Source organism: Schistocerca gregaria, unplaced genomic scaffold (genome assembly GCF_023897955.1).
Source record: "Schistocerca gregaria isolate iqSchGreg1 unplaced genomic scaffold, iqSchGreg1.2 ptg000582l, whole genome shotgun sequence".
Taxonomy (NCBI): Eukaryota; Metazoa; Arthropoda; class Insecta; order Orthoptera; family Acrididae; genus Schistocerca; species Schistocerca gregaria.
Window position 1 is genome coordinate 12,387 of NW_026061972.1, and position 22,739 is coordinate 35,125.

The 22,739-nt window shown below is 49.1% G+C and overlaps 40 non-coding genes across 40 annotated transcripts; all 40 read right to left on the minus strand.

The window, feature by feature from the left end:
- Positions 1–82: 82 nt before the first annotated feature.
- On the minus strand, positions 83–164 carry Trnas-uga (transfer RNA serine (anticodon UGA)). Its single transcript has one exon. It is a non-coding gene; the product is annotated as a tRNA-Ser (tRNA).
- Positions 165–872: 708 nt separating this feature from the next.
- Trnas-cga (transfer RNA serine (anticodon CGA)) lies at positions 873–954 on the minus strand. The gene has a single exon. It is a non-coding gene; the product is annotated as a tRNA-Ser (tRNA).
- A 137-nt stretch (positions 955–1,091) lies between these two features.
- Trnak-uuu (transfer RNA lysine (anticodon UUU)) lies at positions 1,092–1,164 on the minus strand. Its single transcript has one exon. It is a non-coding gene; the product is annotated as a tRNA-Lys (tRNA).
- Positions 1,165–1,700: 536 nt separating this feature from the next.
- Trnaf-gaa (transfer RNA phenylalanine (anticodon GAA)) lies at positions 1,701–1,773 on the minus strand. Its single transcript has one exon. It is a non-coding gene; the product is annotated as a tRNA-Phe (tRNA).
- Positions 1,774–2,357: 584 nt separating this feature from the next.
- Positions 2,358–2,439, minus strand: Trnas-uga (transfer RNA serine (anticodon UGA)). Its single transcript has one exon. It is a non-coding gene; the product is annotated as a tRNA-Ser (tRNA).
- Positions 2,440–3,147: 708 nt separating this feature from the next.
- Trnas-cga (transfer RNA serine (anticodon CGA)) lies at positions 3,148–3,229 on the minus strand. Its single transcript has one exon. It is a non-coding gene; the product is annotated as a tRNA-Ser (tRNA).
- Positions 3,230–3,366: 137 nt separating this feature from the next.
- On the minus strand, positions 3,367–3,439 carry Trnak-uuu (transfer RNA lysine (anticodon UUU)). The gene has a single exon. It is a non-coding gene; the product is annotated as a tRNA-Lys (tRNA).
- Positions 3,440–3,975: 536 nt separating this feature from the next.
- On the minus strand, positions 3,976–4,048 carry Trnaf-gaa (transfer RNA phenylalanine (anticodon GAA)). The gene has a single exon. It is a non-coding gene; the product is annotated as a tRNA-Phe (tRNA).
- Positions 4,049–4,632: 584 nt separating this feature from the next.
- On the minus strand, positions 4,633–4,714 carry Trnas-uga (transfer RNA serine (anticodon UGA)). The gene has a single exon. It is a non-coding gene; the product is annotated as a tRNA-Ser (tRNA).
- Positions 4,715–5,422: 708 nt separating this feature from the next.
- Trnas-cga (transfer RNA serine (anticodon CGA)) lies at positions 5,423–5,504 on the minus strand. Its single transcript has one exon. It is a non-coding gene; the product is annotated as a tRNA-Ser (tRNA).
- Positions 5,505–5,641: 137 nt separating this feature from the next.
- On the minus strand, positions 5,642–5,714 carry Trnak-uuu (transfer RNA lysine (anticodon UUU)). The gene has a single exon. It is a non-coding gene; the product is annotated as a tRNA-Lys (tRNA).
- A 536-nt stretch (positions 5,715–6,250) lies between these two features.
- Trnaf-gaa (transfer RNA phenylalanine (anticodon GAA)) lies at positions 6,251–6,323 on the minus strand. The gene has a single exon. It is a non-coding gene; the product is annotated as a tRNA-Phe (tRNA).
- Positions 6,324–6,907: 584 nt separating this feature from the next.
- On the minus strand, positions 6,908–6,989 carry Trnas-uga (transfer RNA serine (anticodon UGA)). Its single transcript has one exon. It is a non-coding gene; the product is annotated as a tRNA-Ser (tRNA).
- A 708-nt stretch (positions 6,990–7,697) lies between these two features.
- On the minus strand, positions 7,698–7,779 carry Trnas-cga (transfer RNA serine (anticodon CGA)). The gene has a single exon. It is a non-coding gene; the product is annotated as a tRNA-Ser (tRNA).
- Positions 7,780–7,916: 137 nt separating this feature from the next.
- Trnak-uuu (transfer RNA lysine (anticodon UUU)) lies at positions 7,917–7,989 on the minus strand. Its single transcript has one exon. It is a non-coding gene; the product is annotated as a tRNA-Lys (tRNA).
- Positions 7,990–8,525: 536 nt separating this feature from the next.
- On the minus strand, positions 8,526–8,598 carry Trnaf-gaa (transfer RNA phenylalanine (anticodon GAA)). The gene has a single exon. It is a non-coding gene; the product is annotated as a tRNA-Phe (tRNA).
- Positions 8,599–9,182: 584 nt separating this feature from the next.
- On the minus strand, positions 9,183–9,264 carry Trnas-uga (transfer RNA serine (anticodon UGA)). The gene has a single exon. It is a non-coding gene; the product is annotated as a tRNA-Ser (tRNA).
- A 708-nt stretch (positions 9,265–9,972) lies between these two features.
- Trnas-cga (transfer RNA serine (anticodon CGA)) lies at positions 9,973–10,054 on the minus strand. The gene has a single exon. It is a non-coding gene; the product is annotated as a tRNA-Ser (tRNA).
- A 137-nt stretch (positions 10,055–10,191) lies between these two features.
- Positions 10,192–10,264, minus strand: Trnak-uuu (transfer RNA lysine (anticodon UUU)). The gene has a single exon. It is a non-coding gene; the product is annotated as a tRNA-Lys (tRNA).
- Positions 10,265–10,800: 536 nt separating this feature from the next.
- Trnaf-gaa (transfer RNA phenylalanine (anticodon GAA)) lies at positions 10,801–10,873 on the minus strand. Its single transcript has one exon. It is a non-coding gene; the product is annotated as a tRNA-Phe (tRNA).
- Positions 10,874–11,457: 584 nt separating this feature from the next.
- Positions 11,458–11,539, minus strand: Trnas-uga (transfer RNA serine (anticodon UGA)). Its single transcript has one exon. It is a non-coding gene; the product is annotated as a tRNA-Ser (tRNA).
- Positions 11,540–12,247: 708 nt separating this feature from the next.
- On the minus strand, positions 12,248–12,329 carry Trnas-cga (transfer RNA serine (anticodon CGA)). Its single transcript has one exon. It is a non-coding gene; the product is annotated as a tRNA-Ser (tRNA).
- Positions 12,330–12,466: 137 nt separating this feature from the next.
- Trnak-uuu (transfer RNA lysine (anticodon UUU)) lies at positions 12,467–12,539 on the minus strand. The gene has a single exon. It is a non-coding gene; the product is annotated as a tRNA-Lys (tRNA).
- Positions 12,540–13,075: 536 nt separating this feature from the next.
- Trnaf-gaa (transfer RNA phenylalanine (anticodon GAA)) lies at positions 13,076–13,148 on the minus strand. The gene has a single exon. It is a non-coding gene; the product is annotated as a tRNA-Phe (tRNA).
- Positions 13,149–13,732: 584 nt separating this feature from the next.
- On the minus strand, positions 13,733–13,814 carry Trnas-uga (transfer RNA serine (anticodon UGA)). The gene has a single exon. It is a non-coding gene; the product is annotated as a tRNA-Ser (tRNA).
- Positions 13,815–14,522: 708 nt separating this feature from the next.
- On the minus strand, positions 14,523–14,604 carry Trnas-cga (transfer RNA serine (anticodon CGA)). Its single transcript has one exon. It is a non-coding gene; the product is annotated as a tRNA-Ser (tRNA).
- Positions 14,605–14,741: 137 nt separating this feature from the next.
- Positions 14,742–14,814, minus strand: Trnak-uuu (transfer RNA lysine (anticodon UUU)). The gene has a single exon. It is a non-coding gene; the product is annotated as a tRNA-Lys (tRNA).
- Positions 14,815–15,350: 536 nt separating this feature from the next.
- On the minus strand, positions 15,351–15,423 carry Trnaf-gaa (transfer RNA phenylalanine (anticodon GAA)). The gene has a single exon. It is a non-coding gene; the product is annotated as a tRNA-Phe (tRNA).
- Positions 15,424–16,007: 584 nt separating this feature from the next.
- Positions 16,008–16,089, minus strand: Trnas-uga (transfer RNA serine (anticodon UGA)). The gene has a single exon. It is a non-coding gene; the product is annotated as a tRNA-Ser (tRNA).
- Positions 16,090–16,797: 708 nt separating this feature from the next.
- Trnas-cga (transfer RNA serine (anticodon CGA)) lies at positions 16,798–16,879 on the minus strand. The gene has a single exon. It is a non-coding gene; the product is annotated as a tRNA-Ser (tRNA).
- Positions 16,880–17,016: 137 nt separating this feature from the next.
- On the minus strand, positions 17,017–17,089 carry Trnak-uuu (transfer RNA lysine (anticodon UUU)). Its single transcript has one exon. It is a non-coding gene; the product is annotated as a tRNA-Lys (tRNA).
- A 536-nt stretch (positions 17,090–17,625) lies between these two features.
- Trnaf-gaa (transfer RNA phenylalanine (anticodon GAA)) lies at positions 17,626–17,698 on the minus strand. The gene has a single exon. It is a non-coding gene; the product is annotated as a tRNA-Phe (tRNA).
- A 584-nt stretch (positions 17,699–18,282) lies between these two features.
- Trnas-uga (transfer RNA serine (anticodon UGA)) lies at positions 18,283–18,364 on the minus strand. The gene has a single exon. It is a non-coding gene; the product is annotated as a tRNA-Ser (tRNA).
- Positions 18,365–19,072: 708 nt separating this feature from the next.
- Positions 19,073–19,154, minus strand: Trnas-cga (transfer RNA serine (anticodon CGA)). Its single transcript has one exon. It is a non-coding gene; the product is annotated as a tRNA-Ser (tRNA).
- A 137-nt stretch (positions 19,155–19,291) lies between these two features.
- On the minus strand, positions 19,292–19,364 carry Trnak-uuu (transfer RNA lysine (anticodon UUU)). Its single transcript has one exon. It is a non-coding gene; the product is annotated as a tRNA-Lys (tRNA).
- A 536-nt stretch (positions 19,365–19,900) lies between these two features.
- Positions 19,901–19,973, minus strand: Trnaf-gaa (transfer RNA phenylalanine (anticodon GAA)). Its single transcript has one exon. It is a non-coding gene; the product is annotated as a tRNA-Phe (tRNA).
- A 584-nt stretch (positions 19,974–20,557) lies between these two features.
- Trnas-uga (transfer RNA serine (anticodon UGA)) lies at positions 20,558–20,639 on the minus strand. The gene has a single exon. It is a non-coding gene; the product is annotated as a tRNA-Ser (tRNA).
- A 708-nt stretch (positions 20,640–21,347) lies between these two features.
- Positions 21,348–21,429, minus strand: Trnas-cga (transfer RNA serine (anticodon CGA)). The gene has a single exon. It is a non-coding gene; the product is annotated as a tRNA-Ser (tRNA).
- Positions 21,430–21,566: 137 nt separating this feature from the next.
- Positions 21,567–21,639, minus strand: Trnak-uuu (transfer RNA lysine (anticodon UUU)). Its single transcript has one exon. It is a non-coding gene; the product is annotated as a tRNA-Lys (tRNA).
- A 536-nt stretch (positions 21,640–22,175) lies between these two features.
- On the minus strand, positions 22,176–22,248 carry Trnaf-gaa (transfer RNA phenylalanine (anticodon GAA)). Its single transcript has one exon. It is a non-coding gene; the product is annotated as a tRNA-Phe (tRNA).
- Between the last annotated feature and the right edge of the window lie 491 nt (positions 22,249–22,739).

Consider the following 22,739-nt stretch of genomic DNA (forward strand, 5'->3'; position numbering starts at 1 on the left):
TTGCCGGCGACCCACGTGTTTAGTAGTGACGCAACTGCTAGAATGCAGCTGAACGCCCATCTTTTGAGAGCTACAAAATTTCCGCAGTCGGCAGGACTCGAACCTACGCTCCCAGAGGGAATCTGATTTCAAGTCAGACGCCTTAACCACTCGGCCACGACTGCCGGTAGCAGTAGCGTCTTCCGACACGTGAAAGTGCACCTTTAGAAGCAATCCAATGGCAGAAAGCGGCGTGGCCTCACTCTTTTCTGTAGTGTTTCCATTGCCAGCACATTAGCCGTTACGAAAGTGTATTAATTTTCGCCTAGACATGGCGTTGAACCCAACACCCTTTGGTTGAAAATCAAACGCTCTACCGACTGAGCTATCGTACAGCTGCGTGGCGTGCGAGTGATTCGCATGACGTAATTACTGGCTTATGGCTCCAATGGCGACTTCACCGACTTCCCACTGACGCACCGCTGACGCTAGTTTTCTGTCGTCTTAAGTGGTCGACATACTTGCAAGTAGCTGCGAGATCTTAAGAAAATAAACGCTGCACCATTGCTTTTTCCGCACTCGAATGACTGAATTGCGATTCTTAAAAAAGAGAGAAATGAATGTTGGCTCTGTCCAACGCTTCCAAGCACGTCTGTGTACTCACGAACTCGGCGTCGACGCGAGAAAATGACGGGAGCGCACTCGTGGGCCTGCGACGGCTTTCTGCAGTCGCAGCGTCAGTGAGAGGAGAACCGGTAGCCACAGTAAGCAGCAGCCGTCGCGACACTCAGTATTGTTAAACGGAAATTTTCGTCTTGTTGAAGATGGCGCCATCGGTTTGCAACCGCGTTCACGTGTGTGAAAATATTTGCTCCTCTTTACGCAAAATCGCACGCAGCCGGTAGGATTCGAACCTACGCTCCCAGGGGGAATCTGATTTCGAGTCAGACGCCTTAACCACTCGGCCACGACTGCCCGTAGGTCGAGGTTCTCCGACACATGCAACTTCTACGGTTTAAAGCTATGTGGCATCAGAAAACGGCGTAGCTGCATTCTTTTCCGTAGTGTTTCCACCGCTACCAGAGGAATCGCTACCAAAGTATTAAAATTTCCGCCCGAACAGGGACTTGAACCCTGGACCCTTAGGTTAAAAGCCTAATGCTCTACCGACTGAGCTATCCGGGCTCACACGACAGCAGAGAACATCCCACGATGCACAGCTGTACATTGACTCATGTCCTTCACAGCTGTGCTATCGCTGCATGGAGCTGTTACTAATTAAACGTCGCCTGAATGCTGTCTACAAACGTGTCGCGCTAAGCTCGTAGCAGACTATCGAAGAATGCTGACACACAATGCAAAAACAAACCGCAGCAGTCGTTAGGTCTCATACGTTGGAGTAGAGGATTTACGTGTTTTGTCGACACTCACTGAGTAATTGGAAATTTCACAAGCATTTCGAATGCAATGCTTCCCACGTTTTCGCTCATTTCACGGTTCCGTTGGAGACGTTCTTCACCTCCTGACACAAAAAAAGGAACGCAGTCGGTAGGACTTTTCGTATTTTCTTACTTCTCAGGGAGTTGCCTACTGTGTTCCTCTTACGGCAAGCACTAGACAACCTGAACAGTTACAGGATAGAGTCATTTTTGTTATCGGCTGTACCTACATCATCACAGACTCGGAGCAATTCCATTGGCATCAGCTTCAAAACATACGCTTGCCGAAACCCGGGATCGAACCAGGGACCTTTAGATCTTCAGTCTAACGCTCTCCCAACTGACCTATTTCGGCTCACACGTAAGTCCGCAGATTTGCGCGTCTTCGTTAACCTCTGAATCGCCGCCAATTTCACAGTCATCTTCGTCTGATAAGACATAGGGACGCTGAAAGGCGAGCAGCAGATGCAGTGAAGTACCACACACATTTCTTCTGATTCCATCATCGTAAGAAGCAAACATGTCGACTCGATTCATGTAATATTGACTTCGCTTTCTCTAGAAAACCTTTGCTATATCGATGCCACGTGCAACTCGTGTGCAGAGAACGAGACACAAGAAGGAGTGAGCCTCTCTACCATGTGAGAGGCAGTATCTAGCAGATACACACGCTAAAACATTTGACTTGCGTTAGCTCATAAATTGCTACACGTAATTGTCTGCAAGCTAAAATGGACACATCTGCACTGCCCAGAGAGGCGACACTTGCACTCACACCTGGTGGACGGCAGTGTGACGAGGCGATGAGCTGTGGCTTCTGGGTGCGACTGTAGCGCTGCAGCCAATAATACTGCACATTGCCGGCGACCCACGTGTTTAGTAGTGACGCAACTGCTAGAATGCAGCTGAACGCCCATCTTTTGAGAGCTACAAAATTTCCGCAGTCGGCAGGACTCGAACCTACGCTCCCAGAGGGAATCTGATTTCAAGTCAGACGCCTTAACCACTCGGCCACGACTGCCGGTAGCAGTAGCGTCTTCCGACACGTGAAAGTGCACCTTTAGAAGCAATCCAATGGCAGAAAGCGGCGTGGCCTCACTCTTTTCTGTAGTGTTTCCATTGCCAGCACATTAGCCGTTACGAAAGTGTATTAATTTTCGCCTAGACATGGCGTTGAACCCAACACCCTTTGGTTGAAAATCAAACGCTCTACCGACTGAGCTATCGTACAGCTGCGTGGCGTGCGAGTGATTCGCATGACGTAATTACTGGCTTATGGCTCCAATGGCGACTTCACCGACTTCCCACTGACGCACCGCTGACGCTAGTTTTCTGTCGTCTTAAGTGGTCGACATACTTGCAAGTAGCTGCGAGATCTTAAGAAAAGAAACGCTGCACCATTGCTTTTTCCGCACTCGAATGACTGAATTGCGATTCTTAAAAAAGAGAGAAATGAATGTTGGCTCTGTCCAACGCTTCCAAGCACGTCTGTGTACTCACGAACTCGGCGTCGACGCGAGAAAATGACGGGAGCGCACTCGTGGGCCTGCGACGGCTTTCTGCAGTCGCAGCGTCAGTGAGAGGAGAACCGGTAGCCACAGTAAGCAGCAGCCGTCGCGACACTCAGTATTGTTAAACGGAAATTTTCGTCTTGTTGAAGATGGCGCCATCGGTTTGCAACCGCGTTCACGTGTGTGAAAATATTTGCTCCTCTTTACGCAAAATCGCACGCAGCCGGTAGGATTCGAACCTACGCTCCCAGGGGGAATCTGATTTCGAGTCAGACGCCTTAACCACTCGGCCACGACTGCCCGTAGGTCGAGGTTCTCCGACACATGCAACTTCTACGGTTTAAAGCTATGTGGCATCAGAAAACGGCGTAGCTGCATTCTTTTCCGTAGTGTTTCCACCGCTACCAGAGGAATCGCTACCAAAGTATTAAAATTTCCGCCCGAACAGGGACTTGAACCCTGGACCCTTAGGTTAAAAGCCTAATGCTCTACCGACTGAGCTATCCGGGCTCACACGACAGCAGAGAACATCCCACGATGCACAGCTGTACATTGACTCATGTCCTTCACAGCTGTGCTATCGCTGCATGGAGCTGTTACTAATTAAACGTCGCCTGAATGCTGTCTACAAACGTGTCGCGCTAAGCTCGTAGCAGACTATCGAAGAATGCTGACACACAATGCAAAAACAAACCGCAGCAGTCGTTAGGTCTCATACGTTGGAGTAGAGGATTTACGTGTTTTGTCGACACTCACTGAGTAATTGGAAATTTCACAAGCATTTCGAATGCAATGCTTCCCACGTTTTCGCTCATTTCACGGTTCCGTTGGAGACGTTCTTCACCTCCTGACACAAAAAAAGGAACGCAGTCGGTAGGACTTTTCGTATTTTCTTACTTCTCAGGGAGTTGCCTACTGTGTTCCTCTTACGGCAAGCACTAGACAACCTGAACAGTTACAGGATAGAGTCATTTTTGTTATCGGCTGTACCTACATCATCACAGACTCGGAGCAATTCCATTGGCATCAGCTTCAAAACATACGCTTGCCGAAACCCGGGATCGAACCAGGGACCTTTAGATCTTCAGTCTAACGCTCTCCCAACTGACCTATTTCGGCTCACACGTAAGTCCGCAGATTTGCGCGTCTTCGTTAACCTCTGAATCGCCGCCAATTTCACAGTCATCTTCGTCTGATAAGACATAGGGACGCTGAAAGGCGAGCAGCAGATGCAGTGAAGTACCACACACATTTCTTCTGATTCCATCATCGTAAGAAGCAAACATGTCGACTCGATTCATGTAATATTGACTTCGCTTTCTCTAGAAAACCTTTGCTATATCGATGCCACGTGCAACTCGTGTGCAGAGAACGAGACACAAGAAGGAGTGAGCCTCTCTACCATGTGAGAGGCAGTATCTAGCAGATACACACGCTAAAACATTTGACTTGCGTTAGCTCATAAATTGCTACACGTAATTGTCTGCAAGCTAAAATGGACACATCTGCACTGCCCAGAGAGGCGACACTTGCACTCACACCTGGTGGACGGCAGTGTGACGAGGCGATGAGCTGTGGCTTCTGGGTGCGACTGTAGCGCTGCAGCCAATAATACTGCACATTGCCGGCGACCCACGTGTTTAGTAGTGACGCAACTGCTAGAATGCAGCTGAACGCCCATCTTTTGAGAGCTACAAAATTTCCGCAGTCGGCAGGACTCGAACCTACGCTCCCAGAGGGAATCTGATTTCAAGTCAGACGCCTTAACCACTCGGCCACGACTGCCGGTAGCAGTAGCGTCTTCCGACACGTGAAAGTGCACCTTTAGAAGCAATCCAATGGCAGAAAGCGGCGTGGCCTCACTCTTTTCTGTAGTGTTTCCATTGCCAGCACATTAGCCGTTACGAAAGTGTATTAATTTTCGCCTAGACATGGCGTTGAACCCAACACCCTTTGGTTGAAAATCAAACGCTCTACCGACTGAGCTATCGTACAGCTGCGTGGCGTGCGAGTGATTCGCATGACGTAATTACTGGCTTATGGCTCCAATGGCGACTTCACCGACTTCCCACTGACGCACCGCTGACGCTAGTTTTCTGTCGTCTTAAGTGGTCGACATACTTGCAAGTAGCTGCGAGATCTTAAGAAAAGAAACGCTGCACCATTGCTTTTTCCGCACTCGAATGACTGAATTGCGATTCTTAAAAAAGAGAGAAATGAATGTTGGCTCTGTCCAACGCTTCCAAGCACGTCTGTGTACTCACGAACTCGGCGTCGACGCGAGAAAATGACGGGAGCGCACTCGTGGGCCTGCGACGGCTTTCTGCAGTCCCAGCGTCAGTGAGAGGAGAACCGGTAGCCACAGTAAGCAGCAGCCGTCGCGACACTCAGTATTGTTAAACGGAAATTTTCGTCTTGTTGAAGATGGCGCCATCGGTTTGCAACCGCGTTCACGTGTGTGAAAATATTTGCTCCTCTTTACGCAAAATCGCACGCAGCCGGTAGGATTCGAACCTACGCTCCCAGAGGGAATCTGATTTCGAGTCAGACGCCTTAACCACTCGGCCACGACTGCCCGTAGGTCGAGGTTCTCCGACACATGCAACTTCTACGGTTTAAAGCTATGTGGCATCAGAAAACGGCGTAGCTGCATTCTTTTCCGTAGTGTTTCCACCGCTACCAGAGGAATCGCTACCAAAGTATTAAAATTTCCGCCCGAACAGGGACTTGAACCCTGGACCCTTAGGTTAAAAGCCTAATGCTCTACCGACTGAGCTATCCGGGCTCACACGACAATAGAGAACATCCCACGATGCACAGCTGTACATTGACTCATGTCCTTCACAGCTGTGCTATCGCTGCATGGAGCTGTTACTAATTAAACGTCGCCTGAATGCTGTCTACAAACGTGTCGCGCTAAGCTCGTAGCAGACTATCGAAGAATGCTGACACACAATGCAAAAACAAACCGCAGCAGTCGTTAGGTCTCATACGTTGGAGTAGAGGATTTACGTGTTTTGTCGACACTCACTGAGTAATTGGAAATTTCACAAGCATTTCGAATGCAATGCTTCCCACGTTTTCGCTCATTTCACGGTTCCGTTGGAGACGTTCTTCACCTCCTGACACAAAAAAAGGAACGCAGTCGGTAGGACTTTTCGTATTTTCTTACTTCTCAGGGAGTTGCCTACTGTGTTCCTCTTACGGCAAGCACTAGACAACCTGAACAGTTACAGGATAGAGTCATTTTTGTTATCGGCTGTACCTACATCATCACAGACTCGGAGCAATTCCATTGGCATCAGCTTCAAAACATACGCTTGCCGAAACCCGGGATCGAACCAGGGACCTTTAGATCTTCAGTCTAACGCTCTCCCAACTGAGCTATTTCGGCTCACACGTAAGTCCGCAGATTTGCGCGTCTTCGTTAACCTCTGAATCGCCGCCAATTTCACAGTCATCTTCGTCTGATAAGACATAGGGACGCTGAAAGGCGAGCAGCAGATGCAGTGAAGTACCACACACATTTCTTCTGATTCCATCATCGTAAGAAGCAAACATGTCGACTCGATTCATGTAATATTGACTTCGCTTTCTCTAGAAAACCTTTGCTATATCGATGCCACGTGCAACTCGTGTGCAGAGAACGAGACACAAGAAGGAGTGAGCCTCTCTACCATGTGAGAGGCAGTATCTAGCAGATACACACGCTAAAACATTTGACTTGCGTTAGCTCATAAATTGCTACACGTAATTGTCTGCAAGCTAAAATGGACACATCTGCACTGCCCAGAGAGGCGACACTTGCACTCACACCTGGTGGACGGCAGTGTGACGAGGCGATGAGCTGTGGCTTCTGGGTGCGACTGTAGCGCTGCAGCCAATAATACTGCACATTGCCGGCGACCCACGTGTTTAGTAGTGACGCAACTGCTAGAATGCAGCTGAACGCCCATCTTTTGAGAGCTACAAAATTTCCGCAGTCGGCAGGACTCGAACCTACGCTCCCAGAGGGAATCTGATTTCAAGTCAGACGCCTTAACCACTCGGCCACGACTGCCGGTAGCAGTAGCGTCTTCCGACACGTGAAAGTGCACCTTTAGAAGCAATCCAATGGCAGAAAGCGGCGTGGCCTCACTCTTTTCTGTAGTGTTTCCATTGCCAGCACATTAGCCGTTACGAAAGTGTATTAATTTTCGCCTAGACATGGCGTTGAACCCAACACCCTTTGGTTGAAAATCAAACGCTCTACCGACTGAGCTATCGTACAGCTGCGTGGCGTGCGAGTGATTCGCATGACGTAATTACTGGCTTATGGCTCCAATGGCGACTTCACCGACTTCCCACTGACGCACCGCTGACGCTAGTTTTCTGTCGTCTTAAGTGGTCGACATACTTGCAAGTAGCTGCGAGATCTTAAGAAAAGAAACGCTGCACCATTGCTTTTTCCGCACTCGAATGACTGAATTGCGATTCTTAAAAAAGAGAGAAATGAATGTTGGCTCTGTCCAACGCTTCCAAGCACGTCTGTGTACTCACGAACTCGGCGTCGACGCGAGAAAATGACGGGAGCGCACTCGTGGGCCTGCGACGGCTTTCTGCAGTCGCAGCGTCAGTGAGAGGAGAACCGGTAGCCACAGTAAGCAGCAGCCGTCGCGACACTCAGTATTGTTAAACGGAAATTTTCGTCTTGTTGAAGATGGCGCCATCGGTTTGCAACCGCGTTCACGTGTGTGAAAATATTTGCTCCTCTTTACGCAAAATCGCACGCAGCCGGTAGGATTCGAACCTACGCTCCCAGAGGGAATCTGATTTCGAGTCAGACGCCTTAACCACTCGGCCACGACTGCCCGTAGGTCGAGGTTCTCCGACACATGCAACTTCTACGGTTTAAAGCTATGTGGCATCAGAAAACGGCGTAGCTGCATTCTTTTCCGTAGTGTTTCCACCGCTACCAGAGGAATCGCTACCAAAGTATTAAAATTTCCGCCCGAACAGGGACTTGAACCCTGGACCCTTAGGTTAAAAGCCTAATGCTCTACCGACTGAGCTATCCGGGCTCACACGACAGCAGAGAACATCCCACGATGCACAGCTGTACATTGACTCATGTCCTTCACAGCTGTGCTATCGCTGCATGGAGCTGTTACTAATTAAACGTCGCCTGAATGCTGTCTACAAACGTGTCGCGCTAAGCTCGTAGCAGACTATCGAAGAATGCTGACACACAATGCAAAAACAAACCGCAGCAGTCGTTAGGTCTCATACGTTGGAGTAGAGGATTTACGTGTTTTGTCGACACTCACTGAGTAATTGGAAATTTCACAAGCATTTCGAATGCAATGCTTCCCACGTTTTCGCTCATTTCACGGTTCCGTTGGAGACGTTCTTCACCTCCTGACACAAAAAAAGGAACGCAGTCGGTAGGACTTTTCGTATTTTCTTACTTCTCAGGGAGTTGCCTACTGTGTTCCTCTTACGGCAAGCACTAGACAACCTGAACAGTTACAGGATAGAGTCATTTTTGTTATCGGCTGTACCTACATCATCACAGACTCGGAGCAATTCCATTGGCATCAGCTTCAAAACATACGCTTGCCGAAACCCGGGATCGAACCAGGGACCTTTAGATCTTCAGTCTAACGCTCTCCCAACTGAGCTATTTCGGCTCACATGTAAGTCCGCAGATTTGCGCGTCTTCGTTAACCTCTGAATCGCCGCCAATTTCACAGTCATCTTCGTCTGATAAGACATAGGGACGCTGAAAGGCGAGCAGCAGATGCAGTGAAGTACCACACACATTTCTTCTGATTCCATCATCGTAAGAAGCAAACATGTCGACTCGATTCATGTAATATTGACTTCGCTTTCTCTAGAAAACCTTTGCTATATCGATGCCACGTGCAACTCGTGTGCAGAGAACGAGACACAAGAAGGAGTGAGCCTCTCTACCATGTGAGAGGCAGTATCTAGCAGATACACACGCTAAAACATTTGACTTGCGTTAGCTCATAAATTGCTACACGTAATTGTCTGCAAGCTAAAATGGACACATCTGCACTGCCCAGAGAGGCGACACTTGCACTCACACCTGGTGGACGGCAGTGTGACGAGGCGATGAGCTGTGGCTTCTGGGTGCGACTGTAGCGCTGCAGCCAATAATACTGCACATTGCCGGCGACCCACGTGTTTAGTAGTGACGCAACTGCTAGAATGCAGCTGAACGCCCATCTTTTGAGAGCTACAAAATTTCCGCAGTCGGCAGGACTCGAACCTACGCTCCCAGAGGGAATCTGATTTCAAGTCAGACGCCTTAACCACTCGGCCACGACTGCCGGTAGCAGTAGCGTCTTCCGACACGTGAAAGTGCACCTTTAGAAGCAATCCAATGGCAGAAAGCGGCGTGGCCTCACTCTTTTCTGTAGTGTTTCCATTGCCAGCACATTAGCCGTTACGAAAGTGTATTAATTTTCGCCTAGACATGGCGTTGAACCCAACACCCTTTGGTTGAAAATCAAACGCTCTACCGACTGAGCTATCGTACAGCTGCGTGGCGTGCGAGTGATTCGCATGACGTAATTACTGGCTTATGGCTCCAATGGCGACTTCACCGACTTCCCACTGACGCACCGCTGACGCTAGTTTTCTGTCGTCTTAAGTGGTCGACATACTTGCAAGTAGCTGCGAGATCTTAAGAAAAGAAACGCTGCACCATTGCTTTTTCCGCACTCGAATGACTGAATTGCGATTCTTAAAAAAGAGAGAAATGAATGTTGGCTCTGTCCAACGCTTCCAAGCACGTCTGTGTACTCACGAACTCGGCGTCGACGCGAGAAAATGACGGGAGCGCACTCGTGGGCCTGCGACGGCTTTCTGCAGTCCCAGCGTCAGTGAGAGGAGAACCGGTAGCCACAGTAAGCAGCAGCCGTCGCGACACTCAGTATTGTTAAACGGAAATTTTCGTCTTGTTGAAGATGGCGCCATCGGTTTGCAACCGCGTTCACGTGTGTGAAAATATTTGCTCCTCTTTACGCAAAATCGCACGCAGCCGGTAGGAATCGAACCTACGCTCCCAGAGGGAATCTGATTTCGAGTCAGACGCCTTAACCACTCGGCCACGACTGCCCGTAGGTCGAGGTTCTCCGACACATGCAACTTCTACGGTTTAAAGCTATGTGGCATCAGAAAACGGCGTAGCTGCATTCTTTTCCGTAGTGTTTCCACCGCTACCAGAGGAATCGCTACCAAAGTATTAAAATTTCCGCCCGAACAGGGACTTGAACCCTGGACCCTTAGGTTAAAAGCCTAATGCTCTACCGACTGAGCTATCCGGGCTCACACGACAATAGAGAACATCCCACGATGCACAGCTGTACATTGACTCATGTCCTTCACAGCTGTGCTATCGCTGCATGGAGCTGTTACTAATTAAACGTCGCCTGAATGCTGTCTACAAACGTGTCGCGCTAAGCTCGTAGCAGACTATCGAAGAATGCTGACACACAATGCAAAAACAAACCGCAGCAGTCGTTAGGTCTCATACGTTGGAGTAGAGGATTTACGTGTTTTGTCGACACTCACTGAGTAATTGGAAATTTCACAAGCATTTCGAATGCAATGCTTCCCACGTTTTCGCTCATTTCACGGTTCCGTTGGAGACGTTCTTCACCTCCTGACACAAAAAAAGGAACGCAGTCGGTAGGACTTTTCGTATTTTCTTACTTCTCAGGGAGTTGCCTACTGTGTTCCTCTTACGGCAAGCACTAGACAACCTGAACAGTTACAGGATAGAGTCATTTTTGTTATCGGCTGTACCTACATCATCACAGACTCGGAGCAATTCCATTGGCATCAGCTTCAAAACATACGCTTGCCGAAACCCGGGATCGAACCAGGGACCTTTAGATCTTCAGTCTAACGCTCTCCCAACTGAGCTATTTCGGCTCACACGTAAGTCCGCAGATTTGCGCGTCTTCGTTAACCTCTGAATCGCCGCCAATTTCACAGTCATCTTCGTCTGATAAGACATAGGGACGCTGAAAGGCGAGCAGCAGATGCAGTGAAGTACCACACACATTTCTTCTGATTCCATCATCGTAAGAAGCAAACATGTCGACTCGATTCATGTAATATTGACTTCGCTTTCTCTAGAAAACCTTTGCTATATCGATGCCACGTGCAACTCGTGTGCAGAGAACGAGACACAAGAAGGAGTGAGCCTCTCTACCATGTGAGAGGCAGTATCTAGCAGATACACACGCTAAAACATTTGACTTGCGTTAGCTCATAAATTGCTACACGTAATTGTCTGCAAGCTAAAATGGACACATCTGCACTGCCCAGAGAGGCGACACTTGCACTCACACCTGGTGGACGGCAGTGTGACGAGGCGATGAGCTGTGGCTTCTGGGTGCGACTGTAGCGCTGCAGCCAATAATACTGCACATTGCCGGCGACCCACGTGTTTAGTAGTGACGCAACTGCTAGAATGCAGCTGAACGCCCATCTTTTGAGAGCTACAAAATTTCCGCAGTCGGCAGGACTCGAACCTACGCTCCCAGAGGGAATCTGATTTCAAGTCAGACGCCTTAACCACTCGGCCACGACTGCCGGTAGCAGTAGCGTCTTCCGACACGTGAAAGTGCACCTTTAGAAGCAATCCAATGGCAGAAAGCGGCGTGGCCTCACTCTTTTCTGTAGTGTTTCCATTGCCAGCACATTAGCCGTTACGAAAGTGTATTAATTTTCGCCTAGACATGGCGTTGAACCCAACACCCTTTGGTTGAAAATCATACGCTCTACCGACTGAGCTATCGTACAGCTGCGTGGCGTGCGAGTGATTCGCATGACGTAATTACTGGCTTATGGCTCCAATGGCGACTTCACCGACTTCCCACTGACGCACCGCTGACGCTAGTTTTCTGTCGTCTTAAGTGGTCGACATACTTGCAAGTAGCTGCGAGATCTTAAGAAAATAAACGCTGCACCATTGCTTTTTCCGCACTCGAATGACTGAATTGCGATTCTTAAAAAAGAGAGAAATGAATGTTGGCTCTGTCCAACGCTTCCAAGCACGTCTGTGTACTCACGAACTCGGCGTCGACGCGAGAAAATGACGGGAGCGCACTCGTGGGCCTGCGACGGCTTTCTGCAGTCGCAGCGTCAGTGAGAGGAGAACCGGTAGCCACAGTAAGCAGCAGCCGTCGCGACACTCAGTATTGTTAAACGGAAATTTTCGTCTTGTTGAAGATGGCGCCATCGGTTTGCAACCGCGTTCACGTGTGTGAAAATATTTGCTCCTCTTTACGCAAAATCGCACGCAGCCGGTAGGATTCGAACCTACGCTCCCAGGGGGAATCTGATTTCGAGTCAGACGCCTTAACCACTCGGCCACGACTGCCCGTAGGTCGAGGTTCTCCGACACATGCAACTTCTACGGTTTAAAGCTATGTGGCATCAGAAAACGGCGTAGCTGCATTCTTTTCCGTAGTGTTTCCACCGCTACCAGAGGAATCGCTACCAAAGTATTAAAATTTCCGCCCGAACAGGGACTTGAACCCTGGACCCTTAGGTTAAAAGCCTAATGTTCTACCGACTGAGCTACCCGGGCTCACACGACAGCAGAGAACATCCCACGATGCACAGCTGTACATTGACTCATGTCCTTCACAGCTGTGCTATCGCTGCATGGAGCTGTTACTAATTAAACGTCGCCTGAATGCTGTCTACAAACGTGTCGCGCTAAGCTCGTAGCAGACTATCGAAGAATGCTGACACACAATGCAAAAACAAACCGCAGCAGTCGTTAGGTCTCATACGTTGGAGTAGAGGATTTACGTGTTTTGTCGACACTCACTGAGTAATTGGAAATTTCACAAGCATTTCGAATGCAATGCTTCCCACGTTTTCGCTCATTTCACGGTTCCGTTGGAGACGTTCTTCACCTCCTGACACAAAAAAAGGAACGCAGTCGGTAGGACTTTTCGTATTTTCTTACTTCTCAGGGAGTTGCCTACTGTGTTCCTCTTACGGCAAGCACTAGACAACCTGAACAGTTACAGGATAGAGTCATTTTTGTTATCGGCTGTACCTACATCATCACAGACTCGGAGCAATTCCATTGGCATCAGCTTCAAAACATACGCTTGCCGAAACCCGGGATCGAACCAGGGACCTTTAGATCTTCAGTCTAACGCTCTCCCAACTGAGCTATTTCGGCTCACACCTAAGTCCGCAGATTTGCGCGTCTTCGTTAACCTCTGAATCGCCGCCAATTTCACAGTCATCTTCGTCTGATAAGACATAGGGACGCTGAAAGGCGAGCAGCAGATGCAGTGAAGTACCACACACATTTCTTCTGATTCCATCATCGTAAGAAGCAAACATGTCGACTCGATTCATGTAATATTGACTTCGCTTTCTCTAGAAAACCTTTGCTATATCGATGCCACGTGCAACTCGTGTGCAGAGAACGAGACACAAGAAGGAGTGAGCCTCTCTACCATGTGAGAGGCAGTATCTAGCAGATACACACGCTAAAACATTTGACTTGCGTTAGCTCATAAATTGCTACACGTAATTGTCTGCAAGCTAAAATGGACACATCTGCACTGCCCAGAGAGGCGACACTTGCACTCACACCTGGTGGACGGCAGTGTGACGAGGCGATGAGCTGTGGCTTCTGGGTGCGACTGTAGCGCTGCAGCCAATAATACTGCACATTGCCGGCGACCCACGTGTTTAGTAGTGACGCAACTGCTAGAATGCAGCTGAACGCCCATCTTTTGAGAGCTACAAAATTTCCGCAGTCGGCAGGACTCGAACCTACGCTCCCAGAGGGAATCTGATTTCAAGTCAGACGCCTTAACCACTCGGCCACGACTGCCGGTAGCAGTAGCGTCTTCCGACACGTGAAAGTGCACGTTTAGAAGCAATCCAATGGCAGAAAGCGGCGTGGCCTCACTCTTTTCTGTAGTGTTTCCATTGCCAGCACATTAGCCGTTACGAAAGTGTATTAATTTTCGCCTAGACATGGCGTTGAACCCAACACCCTTTGGTTGAAAATCAAACGCTCTACCGACTGAGCTATCGTACAGCTGCGTGGCGTGCGAGTGATTCGCATGACGTAATTACTGGCTTATGGCTCCAATGGCGACTTCACCGACTTCCCACTGACGCACCGCTGACGCTAGTTTTCTGTCGTCTTAAGTGGTCGACATACTTGCAAGTAGCTGCGAGATCTTAAGAAAAGAAACGCTGCACCATTGCTTTTTCCGCACTCGAATGACTGAATTGCGATTCTTAAAAAAGAGAGAAATGAATGTTGGCTCTGTCCAACGCTTCCAAGCACGTCTGTGTACTCACGAACTCGGCGTCGACGCGAGAAAATGACGGGAGCGCACTCGTGGGCCTGCGACGGCTTTCTGCAGTCGCAGCGTCAGTGAGAGGAGAACCGGTAGCCACAGTAAGCAGCAGCCGTCGCGACACTCAGTATTGTTAAACGGAAATTTTCGTCTTGTTGAAGATGGCGCCATCGGTTTGCAACCGCGTTCACGTGTGTGAAAATATTTGCTCCTCTTTACGCAAAATCGCACGCAGCCGGTAGGATTCGAACCTACGCTCCCAGGGGGAATCTGATTTCGAGTCAGACGCCTTAACCACTCGGCCACGACTGCCCGTAGGTCGAGGTTCTCCGACACATGCAACTTCTACGGTTTAAAGCTATGTGGCATCAGAAAACGGCGTAGCTGCATTCTTTTCCGTAGTGTTTCCACCGCTACCAGAGGAATCGCTACCAAAGTATTAAAATTTCCGCCCGAACAGGGACTTGAACCCTGGACCCTTAGGTTAAAAGCCTAATGTTCTACCGACTGAGCTACCCGGGCTCACACGACAGCAGAGAACATCCCACGATGCACAGCTGTACATTGACTCATGTCCTTCACAGCTGTGCTATCGCTGCATGGAGCTGTTACTAATTAAACGTCGCCTGAATGCTGTCTACAAACGTGTCGCGCTAAGCTCGTAGCAGACTATCGAAGAATGCTGACACACAATGCAAAAACAAACCGCAGCAGTCGTTAGGTCTCATACGTTGGAGTAGAGGATTTACGTGTTTTGTCGACACTCACTGAGTAATTGGAAATTTCACAAGCATTTCGAATGCAATGCTTCCCACGTTTTCGCTCATTTCACGGTTCCGTTGGAGACGTTCTTCACCTCCTGACACAAAAAAAGGAACGCAGTCGGTAGGACTTTTCGTATTTTCTTACTTCTCAGGGAGTTGCCTACTGTGTTCCTCTTACGGCAAGCACTAGACAACCTGAACAGTTACAGGATAGAGTCATTTTTGTTATCGGCTGTACCTACATCATCACAGACTCGGAGCAATTCCATTGGCATCAGCTTCAAAACATACGCTTGCCGAAACCCGGGATCGAACCAGGGACCTTTAGATCTTCAGTCTAACGCTCTCCCAACTGAGCTATTTCGGCTCACACCTAAGTCCGCAGATTTGCGCGTCTTCGTTAACCTCTGAATCGCCGCCAATTTCACAGTCATCTTCGTCTGATAAGACATAGGGACGCTGAAAGGCGAGCAGCAGATGCAGTGAAGTACCACACACATTTCTTCTGATTCCATCATCGTAAGAAGCAAACATGTCGACTCGATTCATGTAATATTGACTTCGCTTTCTCTAGAAAACCTTTGCTATATCGATGCCACGTGCAACTCGTGTGCAGAGAACGAGACACAAGAAGGAGTGAGCCTCTCTACCATGTGAGAGGCAGTATCTAGCAGATACACACGCTAAAACATTTGACTTGCGTTAGCTCATAAATTGCTACACGTAATTGTCTGCAAGCTAAAATGGACACATCTGCACTGCCCAGAGAGGCGACACTTGCACTCACACCTGGTGGACGGCAGTGTGACGAGGCGATGAGCTGTGGCTTCTGGGTGCGACTGTAGCGCTGCAGCCAATAATACTGCACATTGCCGGCGACCCACGTGTTTAGTAGTGACGCAACTGCTAGAATGCAGCTGAACGCCCATCTTTTGAGAGCTACAAAATTTCCGCAGTCGGCAGGACTCGAACCTACGCTCCCAGAGGGAATCTGATTTCAAGTCAGACGCCTTAACCACTCGGCCACGACTGCCGGTAGCAGTAGCGTCTTCCGACACGTGAAAGTGCACGTTTAGAAGCAATCCAATGGCAGAAAGCGGCGTGGCCTCACTCTTTTCTGTAGTGTTTCCATTGCCAGCACATTAGCCGTTACGAAAGTGTATTAATTTTCGCCTAGACATGGCGTTGAACCCAACACCCTTTGGTTGAAAATCAAACGCTCTACCGACTGAGCTATCGTACAGCTGCGTGGCGTGCGAGTGATTCGCATGACGTAATTACTGGCTTATGGCTCCAATGGCGACTTCACCGACTTCCCACTGACGCACCGCTGACGCTAGTTTTCTGTCGTCTTAAGTGGTCGACATACTTGCAAGTAGCTGCGAGATCTTAAGAAAAGAAACGCTGCACCATTGCTTTTTCCGCACTCGAATGACTGAATTGCGATTCTTAAAAAAGAGAGAAATGAATGTTGGCTCTGTCCAACGCTTCCAAGCACGTCTGTGTACTCACGAACTCGGCGTCGACGCGAGAAAATGACGGGAGCGCACTCGTGGGCCTGCGACGGCTTTCTGCAGTCGCAGCGTCAGTGAGAGGAGAACCGGTAGCCACAGTAAGCAGCAGCCGTCGCGACACTCAGTATTGTTAAACGGAAATTTTCGTCTTGTTGAAGATGGCGCCATCGGTTTGCAACCGCGTTCACGTGTGTGAAAATATTTGCTCCTCTTTACGCAAAATCGCACGCAGCCGGTAGGATTCGAACCTACGCTCCCAGGGGGAATCTGATTTCGAGTCAGACGCCTTAACCACTCGGCCACGACTGCCCGTAGGTCGAGGTTCTCCGACACATGCAACTTCTACGGTTTAAAGCTATGTGGCATCAGAAAACGGCGTAGCTGCATTCTTTTCCGTAGTGTTTCCACCGCTACCAGAGGAATCGCTACCAAAGTATTAAAATTTCCGCCCGAACAGGGACTTGAACCCTGGACCCTTAGGTTAAAAGCCTAATGTTCTACCGACTGAGCTACCCGGGCTCACACGACAGCAGAGAACATCCCACGATGCACAGCTGTACATTGACTCATGTCCTTCACAGCTGTGCTATCGCTGCATGGAGCTGTTACTAATTAAACGTCGCCTGAATGCTGTCTACAAACGTGTCGCGCTAAGCTCGTAGCAGACTATCGAAGAATGCTGACACACAATGCAAAAACAAACCGCAGCAGTCGTTAGGTCTCATACGTTGGAGTAGAGGATTTACGTGTTTTGTCGACACTCACTGAGTAATTGGAAATTTCACAAGCATTTCGAATGCAATGCTTCCCACGTTTTCGCTCATTTCACGGTTCCGTTGGAGACGTTCTTCACCTCCTGACACAAAAAAAGGAACGCAGTCGGTAGGACTTTTCGTATTTTCTTACTTCTCAGGGAGTTGCCTACTGTGTTCCTCTTACGGCAAGCACTAGACAACCTGAACAGTTACAGGATAGAGTCATTTTTGTTATCGGCTGTACCTACATCATCACAGACTCGGAGCAATTCCATTGGCATCAGCTTCAAAACATACGCTTGCCGAAACCCGGGATCGAACCAGGGACCTTTAGATCTTCAGTCTAACGCTCTCCCAACTGAGCTATTTCGGCTCACACGTAAGTCCGCAGATTTGCGCGTCTTCGTTAACCTCTGAATCGCCGCCAATTTCACAGTCATCTTCGTCTGATAAGACATAGGGACGCTGAAAGGCGAGCAGCAGATGCAGTGAAGTACCACACACATTTCTTCTGATTCCATCATCGTAAGAAGCAAACATGTCGACTCGATTCATGTAATATTGACTTCGCTTTCTCTAGAAAACCTTTGCTATATCGATGCCACGTGCAACTCGTGTGCAGAGAACGAGACACAAGAAGGAGTGAGCCTCTCTACCATGTGAGAGGCAGTATCTAGCAGATACACACGCTAAAACATTTGACTTGCGTTAGCTCATAAATTGCTACACGTAATTGTCTGCAAGCTAAAATGGACACATCTGCACTGCCCAGAGAGGCGACACTTGCACTCACACCTGGTGGACGGCAGTGTGACGAGGCGATGAGCTGTGGCTTCTGGGTGCGACTGTAGCGCTGCAGCCAATAATACTGCACATTGCCGGCGACCCACGTGTTTAGTAGTGACGCAACTGCTAGAATGCAGCTGAACGCCCATCTTTTGAGAGCTACAAAATTTCCGCAGTCGGCAGGACTCGAACCTACGCTCCCAGAGGGAATCTGATTTCAAGTCAGACGCCTTAACCACTCGGCCACGACTGCCGGTAGCAGTAGCGTCTTCCGACACGTGAAAGTGCACCTTTAGAAGCAATCCAATGGCAGAAAGCGGCGTGGCCTCACTCTTTTCTGTAGTGTTTCCATTGCCAGCACATTAGCCGTTACGAAAGTGTATTAATTTTCGCCTAGACATGGCGTTGAACCCAACACCCTTTGGTTGAAAATCAAACGCTCTACCGACTGAGCTATCGTACAGCTGCGTGGCGTGCGAGTGATTCGCATGACGTAATTACTGGCTTATGGCTCCAATGGCGACTTCACCGACTTCCCACTGACGCACCGCTGACGCTAGTTTTCTGTCGTCTTAAGTGGTCGACATACTTGCAAGTAGCTGCGAGATCTTAAGAAAATAAACGCTGCACCATTGCTTTTTCCGCACTCGAATGACTGAATTGCGATTCTTAAAAAAGAGAGAAATGAATGTTGGCTCTGTCCAACGCTTCCAAGCACGTCTGTGTACTCACGAACTCGGCGTCGACGCGAGAAAATGACGGGAGCGCACTCGTGGGCCTGCGACGGCTTTCTGCAGTCGCAGCGTCAGTGAGAGGAGAACCGGTAGCCACAGTAAGCAGCAGCCGTCGCGACACTCAGTATTGTTAAACGGAAATTTTCGTCTTGTTGAAGATGGCGCCATCGGTTTGCAACCGCGTTCACGTGTGTGAAAATATTTGCTCCTCTTTACGCAAAATCGCACGCAGCCGGTAGGATTCGAACCTACGCTCCCAGGGGGAATCTGATTTCGAGTCAGACGCCTTAACCACTCGGCCACGACTGCCCGTAGGTCGAGGTTCTCCGACACATGCAACTTCTACGGTTTAAAGCTATGTGGCATCAGAAAACGGCGTAGCTGCATTCTTTTCCGTAGTGTTTCCACCGCTACCAGAGGAATCGCTACCAAAGTATTAAAATTTCCGCCCGAACAGGGACTTGAACCCTGGACCCTTAGGTTAAAAGCCTAATGTTCTACCGACTGAGCTACCCGGGCTCACACGACAGCAGAGAACATCCCACGATGCACAGCTGTACATTGACTCATGTCCTTCACAGCTGTGCTATCGCTGCATGGAGCTGTTACTAATTAAACGTCGCCTGAATGCTGTCTACAAACGTGTCGCGCTAAGCTCGTAGCAGACTATCGAAGAATGCTGACACACAATGCAAAAACAAACCGCAGCAGTCGTTAGGTCTCATACGTTGGAGTAGAGGATTTACGTGTTTTGTCGACACTCACTGAGTAATTGGAAATTTCACAAGCATTTCGAATGCAATGCTTCCCACGTTTTCGCTCATTTCACGGTTCCGTTGGAGACGTTCTTCACCTCCTGACACAAAAAAAGGAACGCAGTCGGTAGGACTTTTCGTATTTTCTTACTTCTCAGGGAGTTGCCTACTGTGTTCCTCTTACGGCAAGCACTAGACAACCTGAACAGTTACAGGATAGAGTCATTTTTGTTATCGGCTGTACCTACATCATCACAGACTCGGAGCAATTCCATTGGCATCAGCTTCAAAACATACGCTTGCCGAAACCCGGGATCGAACCAGGGACCTTTAGATCTTCAGTCTAACGCTCTCCCAACTGAGCTATTTCGGCTCACACCTAAGTCCGCAGATTTGCGCGTCTTCGTTAACCTCTGAATCGCCGCCAATTTCACAGTCATCTTCGTCTGATAAGACATAGGGACGCTGAAAGGCGAGCAGCAGATGCAGTGAAGTACCACACACATTTCTTCTGATTCCATCATCGTAAGAAGCAAACATGTCGACTCGATTCATGTAATATTGACTTCGCTTTCTCTAGAAAACCTTTGCTATATCGATGCCACGTGCAACTCGTGTGCAGAGAACGAGACACAAGAAGGAGTGAGCCTCTCTACCATGTGAGAGGCAGTATCTAGCAGATACACACGCTAAAACATTTGACTTGCGTTAGCTCATAAATTGCTACACGTAATTGTCTGCAAGCTAAAATGGACACATCTGCACTGCCCAGAGAGGCGACACTTGCACTCACACCTGGTGGACGGCAGTGTGACGAGGCGATGAGCTGTGGCTTCTGGGTGCGACTGTAGCGCTGCAGCCAATAATACTGCACATTGCCGGCGACCCACGTGTTTAGTAGTGACGCAACTGCTAGAATGCAGCTGAACGCCCATCTTTTGAGAGCTACAAAATTTCCGCAGTCGGCAGGACTCGAACCTACGCTCCCAGAGGGAATCTGATTTCAAGTCAGACGCCTTAACCACTCGGCCACGACTGCCGGTAGCAGTAGCGTCTTCCGACACGTGAAAGTGCACGTTTAGAAGCAATCCAATGGCAGAAAGCGGCGTGGCCTCACTCTTTTCTGTAGTGTTTCCATTGCCAGCACATTAGCCGTTACGAAAGTGTATTAATTTTCGCCTAGACATGGCGTTGAACCCAACACCCTTTGGTTGAAAATCAAACGCTCTACCGACTGAGCTATCGTACAGCTGCGTGGCGTGCGAGTGATTCGCATGACGTAATTACTGGCTTATGGCTCCAATGGCGACTTCACCGACTTCCCACTGACGCACCGCTGACGCTAGTTTTCTGTCGTCTTAAGTGGTCGACATACTTGCAAGTAGCTGCGAGATCTTAAGAAAAGAAACGCTGCACCATTGCTTTTTCCGCACTCGAATGACTGAATTGCGATTCTTAAAAAAGAGAGAAATGAATGTTGGCTCTGTCCAACGCTTCCAAGCACGTCTGTGTACTCACGAACTCGGCGTCGACGCGAGAAAATGACGGGAGCGCACTCGTGGGCCTGCGACGGCTTTCTGCAGTCGCAGCGTCAGTGAGAGGAGAACCGGTAGCCACAGTAAGCAGCAGCCGTCGCGACACTCAGTATTGTTAAACGGAAATTTTCGTCTTGTTGAAGATGGCGCCATCGGTTTGCAACCGCGTTCACGTGTGTGAAAATATTTGCTCCTCTTTACGCAAAATCGCACGCAGCCGGTAGGATTCGAACCTACGCTCCCAGGGGGAATCTGATTTCGAGTCAGACGCCTTAACCACTCGGCCACGACTGCCCGTAGGTCGAGGTTCTCCGACACATGCAACTTCTACGGTTTAAAGCTATGTGGCATCAGAAAACGGCGTAGCTGCATTCTTTTCCGTAGTGTTTCCACCGCTACCAGAGGAATCGCTACCAAAGTATTAAAATTTCCGCCCGAACAGGGACTTGAACCCTGGACCCTTAGGTTAAAAGCCTAATGTTCTACCGACTGAGCTACCCGGGCTCACACGACAGCAGAGAACATCCCACGATGCACAGCTGTACATTGACTCATGTCCTTCACAGCTGTGCTATCGCTGCATGGAGCTGTTACTAATTAAACGTCGCCTGAATGCTGTCTACAAACGTGTCGCGCTAAGCTCGTAGCAGACTATCGAAGAATGCTGACACACAATGCAAAAACAAACCGCAGCAGTCGTTAGGTCTCATACGTTGGAGTAGAGGATTTACGTGTTTTGTCGACACTCACTGAGTAATTGGAAATTTCACAAGCATTTCGAATGCAATGCTTCCCACGTTTTCGCTCATTTCACGGTTCCGTTGGAGACGTTCTTCACCTCCTGACACAAAAAAAGGAACGCAGTCGGTAGGACTTTTCGTATTTTCTTACTTCTCAGGGAGTTGCCTACTGTGTTCCTCTTACGGCAAGCACTAGACAACCTGAACAGTTACAGGATAGAGTCATTTTTGTTATCGGCTGTACCTACATCATCACAGACTCGGAGCAATTCCATTGGCATCAGCTTCAAAACATACGCTTGCCGAAACCCGGGATCGAACCAGGGACCTTTAGATCTTCAGTCTAACGCTCTCCCAACTGAGCTATTTCGGCTCACACGTAAGTCCGCAGATTTGCGCGTCTTCGTTAACCTCTGAATCGCCGCCAATTTCACAGTCATCTTCGTCTGATAAGACATAGGGACGCTGAAAGGCGAGCAGCAGATGCAGTGAAGTACCACACACATTTCTTCTGATTCCATCATCGTAAGAAGCAAACATGTCGACTCGATTCATGTAATATTGACTTCGCTTTCTCTAGAAAACCTTTGCTATATCGATGCCACGTGCAACTCGTGTGCAGAGAACGAGACACAAGAAGGAGTGAGCCTCTCTACCATGTGAGAGGCAGTATCTAGCAGATACACACGCTAAAACATTTGACTTGCGTTAGCTCATAAATTGCTACACGTAATTGTCTGCAAGCTAAAATGGACACATCTGCACTGCCCAGAGAGGCGACACTTGCACTCACACCTGGTGGACGGCAGTGTGACGAGGCGATGAGCTGTGGCTTCTGGGTGCGACTGTAGCGCTGCAGCCAAT